At 43.1% G+C, this 6,998-nt stretch overlaps 1 non-coding gene across 1 annotated transcript; it reads left to right on the top strand.

Moving 5' to 3' along the window:
* Nucleotides 1–5,319: 5,319 nt before the first annotated feature.
* Nucleotides 5,320–5,439, top strand: LOC144756968 (small nucleolar RNA SNORA54). Its single transcript, XR_013595441.1, has one exon. It is a non-coding gene; the product is annotated as a small nucleolar RNA SNORA54 (small nucleolar RNA).
* Nucleotides 5,440–6,998: the final 1,559 nt, after the last annotated feature.

The following is a 6,998-nucleotide window of genomic DNA, read 5'->3' on the forward strand; positions in this document are numbered from 1 at the left end:
CCCCTGATACAGGGCCCTTGTAGCCCGAAATGCATTGGGTCCTTTTTTAATAAACACTGCTTTGAGCAAACTCGTGCATCTGTTGTGTTTCAGCAAGAGGTCCAGATGGGCACAGCTTTAACATTAGAAAATTTGAAAAATGGCACAACAACCTGTGTGTGGATGAAAGTATATGTGGATGGAAAATTGAGGCGTAAAAAGGATGGAGTATGTGATTAAACATGGAGTAAATTTGGAGTAACGAAGAAATGTCAGCCAAAGTGCTACAAAGTGGCACAACTCAGCTGTGCGATCGGTTTTTGGGGGCAAGATGATGTCCCAGTTAATGATGTTATTTCCATCTCTCTGACATGTCACTTCCTTCTCTTTGCAACTACAACAAGGTGATGGATGGAATGCTTGAATTCATCTCAGCCAGTGGCAATCGCTCGGGCCGCATCCCAATCCATTGTTTTTCACCCACCATGCCACCTCAGTTTGCTCTCAACCTTATGCAAATCAGTCTTGACCTTGTCCCAGTGGTAACAGTACTGCCCAAACTGCCAAGCCAGGTCCTCCCTGAACCAGAATACAAGTAACATAGGACCAGTTTCGTCCTAATATGGACTCAACATCCAGGTGTAGCTTCATTTCAGTGGTACAGTGAGTGTGGGACCCACATCTGTGCATACCTGTCACACTTAGGGCCTCAACTGTAACAACAACAGTTGATAGATGGAATGCTTGAATTAATCTCGGCCACTGACGAGTTAGATACGTACGTAGATGCAGATGTATGGGCTCGATTTGGGCCCCTTTCCTTGAGTATTCGACTGGTTTAAAGACATGAACTACCTGAAAGAAGCTAAAGATGCTTATTGTATGCTCATTACTTAGGTTGTAAGGCACATCTAAGGAACAGCTCAGATCGCAATACTGATCCCACCTGACCCTGCTCATGGTTACTGAATTAGATATGATATATATGAATAATCAATTTAGAGCTGTGTTATTCTTTTTAACTTCTTGCATTCAGGTGTGAAGAATTCAATGGAATGTTCTTTATGGAACTTTTTTCTAAATCAAAGTTTGAAAAAAAAGATTTAAATTCATTAACTTTACACTCCATTGAAAGAATGTTTAGCCCCTCTGTAAAAAAGTAAAGGGCATAGTTTTAGCGCAATTCATCACTGTTGAATTGATTGCAGAAAGAACAAGCATTGGCATAGCAAATCGGTCTCGCCTTGCAGCACACTATCCTGGGGGCTGTGACGCGGCTACAGAAAGAGGTAGTCCTGGAAATATCACTATGGAATAACAGTATTCTGTGAGGGAGATTCTCCATTCTTACTGTGACCGCAAGCACACTGATGAAAGGCGGCGCTTATTCTTAGAACTGAGGTGCTCTCGTGTGCTTATGGTTGTACTATAGTCAGGGCTTTAAATGGGCCGGGTCTCGCCGGTGCTGAGCACTGGAAGTTTTTTTTTTTTAAGGGTGCCTTGAAACGGGTCTCTGTCGGGATCTGTCTTGTGCCCTGGCCCGGACTGCAGGGACAGCAGGCACATCGATGTGCCTGCTCACACTGCTCACTTCTCACCAGTGGAGAAGTTATGGCATGACGTCATGCCAGGTGAGCGTTGTAGGGGAAGGGAAATCCTTTAAAGAGAGTCATTTTCCCTCTGGATTGCCCTTCTCTTTTTGAAACTCAGTAGCAGCTACATTGTCCTGGTTTCACCAGGGCTTTAATTGGAAACGTTTTCAGTATTATAAGCCATAGTTGCTGCTTATTTATCTTATACAACTAACAACCATTGACAAAGCCAATAGAAACGGCAAAATACAAGTAAGGCGGCACACTATGTTAAGCACAGAATTTTAGCTTACATGGTTTTAAGCCACACCCTTAATTATATTGGCCACTCACCTTTGAGAGACCCTACAGTTTTTTCATCTCACTTAAAGCCCTGACTATAGTAAAGTAAAAACCAAATATCCAGGGTACGAGTGGACAGCGTCCACCCACTTCTTTCACAGGGTGAACGCCGTCCACCTTGCCAAGAATTTGGGCCCCACTGAATAATGTTCTGAAGTTGTGCCGGTGTAATTTCCAAACACCAGGACCTTTTCAGCAGTGCCTGCACCTTGTCTGCTTTCCTTCTGCAACAAGCAATAACGTGCAGGCGCGGACAGGGCTTTCTTATTTAAGACTCCTGCCGGGCCCATAAGAAAGGACGAATTTGAGGTGTCATCAGGCCTCCTTTTGTTCCAGTCTCTTGGCTGGGAGCAGTCAGGGGCATCACACCTAATGCAAATAAAGCGGAGGGGAATCAAGGATCATACCTTGTTAGCACTTTACACAAACTTAAAGAGGCTGCTTTTCACTTTGTTCAATCCCTGTTTAGGAGATATGCACGCACTGTATGAATGTCAGATGTGTTGGTCTTTCCCAGTATTTACACAAAGCAAATTACATTTATATAGAGCTTACTACACCTGAAGAGGCATTGAAATAATTTAGGTACCACTATTTTTTTCTGGTATAGCCCTACTCATTCCAGTGCAGGGTGTCAGAGAGCTTTACATCAACATGTGCCTATTACATGTACAATAAATTATAAGTTTGGAAATGAATGTACAGGATGTTTACATAAAACTGGGGGATTGCAAGGAGTAGAAGTCACATATCATCTTCCATAGCTCACTCTGCTATTATCCTCGAAATGCGCTCAAACGTACAAATAATAGACCTGTTAAACATATATGTGAGGGCTTTAGATCTGATGTCACTGATGTCACTTCTTGTGATGCCACTTCCTGCAAAGTTGTGCTGGTGATGCCACTTTCTATGATGTCAATTCCTGTGATGTCATGTGTGATGTTGTGCGCTGGGATGTCATGCGCCGTGATTTCATGCGCCGTGATGTCATGAGCCATGATGTCACTTGCATACTGCCTAACTAGGTTAGTCCCCCCACTTCTTTTTTAGGTCTCGCCTACACAGCACGCAAGCGCTGCTTAGGAGATGACCTCTTGGAATAACTCAGGACTTTTTGGGAAACTAGTGCATATATTGCACTGTTCCCAATGAGCCGTTGTGCATGTGTGGTGTTTACCGTGCGGGAGCGAGCAGCAGGCCATCTGTTTGCAATTATCGTTCCCGCTGCTGCTCGCTCCCTGTAGCTGGACTTTCACTTTCGTGGCCGCGCTTGTCTTTCAGCGCTTGTTAAATATAATTTCTGCATTTACTTTGGATAAATAGGCTTCCCCGATGGTAGTTTTCGTTTGGACCTATAGATGGCAGTGTTTCGTTAGGTACAAACTTTCCATCCAGTCGAATTATGCCTGAGACACGTATTTATGTAGGTATGTAATGATTTATTTATTTATTTCACAGGTGAGACTGCTTCGGAACTCTCCTTCTCCATTTTAATTATTGCCCACACTCCTTAGTTCTAATGCTTAGACTTTTTAGGTTTCGTAACCTGGCGAGGGGCGAAGCCCCTCCCAGATCGAAATCTGTTGTTTTTAATAGTGAGGTTAGGACAGCCTCTGTTTCCAATTGGCTAGCTCCATAAATGGAGGCTAGCCATTGGGATGCAGAGGCTGTCAATCGCGTTTTCTCTCGAAAACGCGATTCGGGGGCGTTTCTGGTGCTTTTTTTAAGCCCCGCCCCTTTGTCCCGGGCCGCGCTGCCATTGGCTGCCGGCCCGGGACACCCCCGTGACGTCATTCCAGGGCCGCGCTGTGATTGGCTGCCGGCCGGGACACCCCCGTGACGTCAGCCAATCACAGCGCGGCCCGGGACCTGACTTGTTTTCCAGTGTCTTGGTTTTAACTAAGCTGTTGGGTTCAGCACGAGCGCTTTTTGAGCCGTTAAACCGTCGGAGGCTATGTTGTTGCTGTTGTGCCCGGGTTGTTTTTTCTTCAGCTGAGGGGGGTGTATTTAGAAGCACAGGAGAGGAAGACTTGAGATGGCGGATTCTTTGTCAGATGGAAAACGCCCGCCCTGCGAGGTGTCTCGGGCGGCATGGGAAGACTCTCCCGTCGCACTCAACTCCCCTGCCTTTGGATTTCGAGCGCTCAAAAGATTAGGGCAAATTTACCCTCCTTCATCCGATAAACAAATGCTGAGTCGACGAATAAAGCGACGCAAAAACGTTTTTTATTTTATTTGTTTTACTAATCTTCATGTTTTTATTTAGTTAGTGTAGAACACTTGTTTGCTTCTCGGACTTTAATTGGCTGCAACGCAGAACATTCAGAGACGCGCACAAGAGGCTATATAAAGCCCCCTCTGACGCATGATAGTCTTTTTCCTCGCTGTGGCTCGCGAGGTAAGATGGGTTTGGAAGGCTGAGCGTAGTCGGTGCCGTCCAGGTTTATTTGGTCATAGTTTCAGATGTATTCTTGGTTCCCTCTGTGAAGTGAATTTTCAGCAGTTACATTCTCTCGCACCTTAATGTCTGTAAGCACGCGTGTTTGCCTGCACCACAGCTCTTAAGCCGCCTCGTTATCTGGCCCGTTAGCTGGTACGTGCAGTAAATCCGGTTACTGCATGTGTCGCAGTTTTAGGTGTTCATGAATATCGGCATAGAAAGAAACCTTACCTATAAAGGCATTTTGGAATTAGAGTACCTTATTTTTACTTGCGTATACGATTTTGGTATTACAAACACCCTCACGTGCGTCCTAAAAGTCGTCCTTGAGTGGTATATATCGCACCCAATAAATTCCGGTTTGGCGAAGTCTGATTTTTCAGATGCGATGGATAGCTCCCCGTTTACGGAGCTCCTAACTGCGTTTAGCAGCCCGTAAGTCTTTAATCGGTGTTTTTTTATGTGGGTTCCTAGTGGCAGAAAGACGCCCTGCAATTGAGCGACTGGCCCAGCAAGGCTGAGGATAGTCCGTTCTTATATATTTTTTAATCCAAATTCGCGCTTTTTAAAGTGTATTATGTGGTATTTAAAATTGTAAAACTTTTTTAATTGTAATGTTCGCGGAAACGTGGGTGCGTACGTATCCTTATATATGTGCGATGATTATTTAACTGTTACACGTGGCATGCCCATTAGTGTTGCCACACCGGATGAGAATACGTAATTGTTAATTTTGCAGTACCTGAACATGAAGTCGATTATCGCCACCCGAAAGGCGGTATCTGTTAAACTGTTACTATATTTTCAATGTAAATTCTGTCGGTTGTATGTCAATACCCATATTATAAAAAGTGAACGTAGGAAAAAAAGTTTATATTTCGGGTGCGGCATTTATTCTTTCTAGTCTTGCTGTGTTGATGCTGTTATACGTTGTCATTCTGCGGTTGTCAAATACATACATTTCTGCACTGTTCGTAACCTGCTATCATTTTACTGGGCAGTTGGGTTCCATTCCAGTGCTAGATTAAACCCAAATATAACGTGACATGCAGTACTTGTTTGTCCATTTAATTTGGAACATTAATATTTTTGCAAGTGTTTCTAGGATTTGTAGATTTCTATAAGAACAATTGTTTCGATCTTTATTACGTTGCTATGGAAAGAGTAGTGTTTAGTAAATACTACCTAGGTTTTTATCAATGTAAATGTGGTAACTGTGCAAATTGCATTTTGAGTAAATACTTTAAATTCAACATGTTTTAAGCTTTGTGTTAATGCATTTTTCGTGCATGTTAGGATTCTAGTTACAGGTTTACAAAACTTTGGCCAAGCGGTCGCAGCTCTAAACGGCCGAGCTATTGTATTCTCCAGTACTTAAGATCCATGTACTGCAGACCCCGCGTTGCTACTGCTGCGAGCAGTGTATAAGGAGCGTTATAATGAGTACATATAGTGTGGCGAACATAGTCTCATCACGTCAGGTGTGGACAGATTCCACTAATCTAATGCAAAATAATCCTTACAAATACACTCAAGATTAGGCCAAAAATTCGTATTAAGGAAAGACTATTAACAAGATAGCCAATGATAAAGCCTTAAGTGAATAAAAAGGTGTAGGTCTGATACAATGCTTCCTGCAGGTAACAGTCGCAGCTATCCGTAGCGAAGCTGTAAAAAGCTGATTTTTTTTATGGCTCCCTCAGCCATTTGTTTCATTTGCCCTAAGTCAGTGCAGTAATTGCAATATGCTTACTATGCTCCTATCACACACTGGTTTTCTAATGTTCACAGATTAAAAATATTAAAGGTAGTAGTGTCATTTGTTGGTTTGGACCCCATTGTATATCTGAAGTTATATGGTGAAGTGAACAATTAACATTGGGCACTGTGCCCAGTATCTTCTCCCCTCCTTCGATCTCTGATGAAACGTAGATGCTGCTTCCCAAATGCTGAATTAATAATTTCCAGGCGTATTAGCTAGCTTTTGCAGAGGGTTGTAACAATGAGATGTGCACGTTTAAGCTTGTTAAGCTAAATGCAGTAAATATGTGGTGGTTCAACCTAATAAAGGCAAAGTGACTGCTAATGAGCAGTCCTCAACGAAGAGATCCTAATCTAGACAAGTATTGTGTGGTGAATAGGTGGCTCATATTTTTATTCTGTTGCTAAATTAACTGCCTTTTTCAAAATAGGCGTTTAAGCCAAGATGCCCGTTGCCAGAAGCTGGGTGTGTCGGAAGACCTATGTGACTCCCCGCCGTCCATTCGAGAAATCTCGCTTGGACCAGGAGTTGAAACTTATTGGTGAGTTGATAGATATTTCATGGGAGGCTTTAATGATGGGCTTCTTTGCCTTTTATGAATCCCAGCGAAACAGCAATTGCCAGATGAGCTGTTGTGCTATACATGCACTGCATTGTGTTACCTGGCAGTTTATTTTGCTTTCATAGGTAGCATTTTAATGTCTTTTTTTTTTAATTATAGGTGAATATGGTCTTCGTAATAAGCGTGAAGTGTGGAGGGTGAAATTCACACTTGCCAAAATCCGCAAAGCAGCCAGAGAGTTGCTGACACTGGACGAAAAGGATGCCAAGCGTCTTTTTGAAGGTATAGTGCTTGGAAAATGCTCATGTTTCATATTTT

Source organism: Lissotriton helveticus, chromosome 5_1 (genome assembly GCF_964261635.1).
Source record: "Lissotriton helveticus chromosome 5_1, aLisHel1.1, whole genome shotgun sequence".
Taxonomy (NCBI): domain Eukaryota; kingdom Metazoa; phylum Chordata; class Amphibia; order Caudata; family Salamandridae; genus Lissotriton; species Lissotriton helveticus.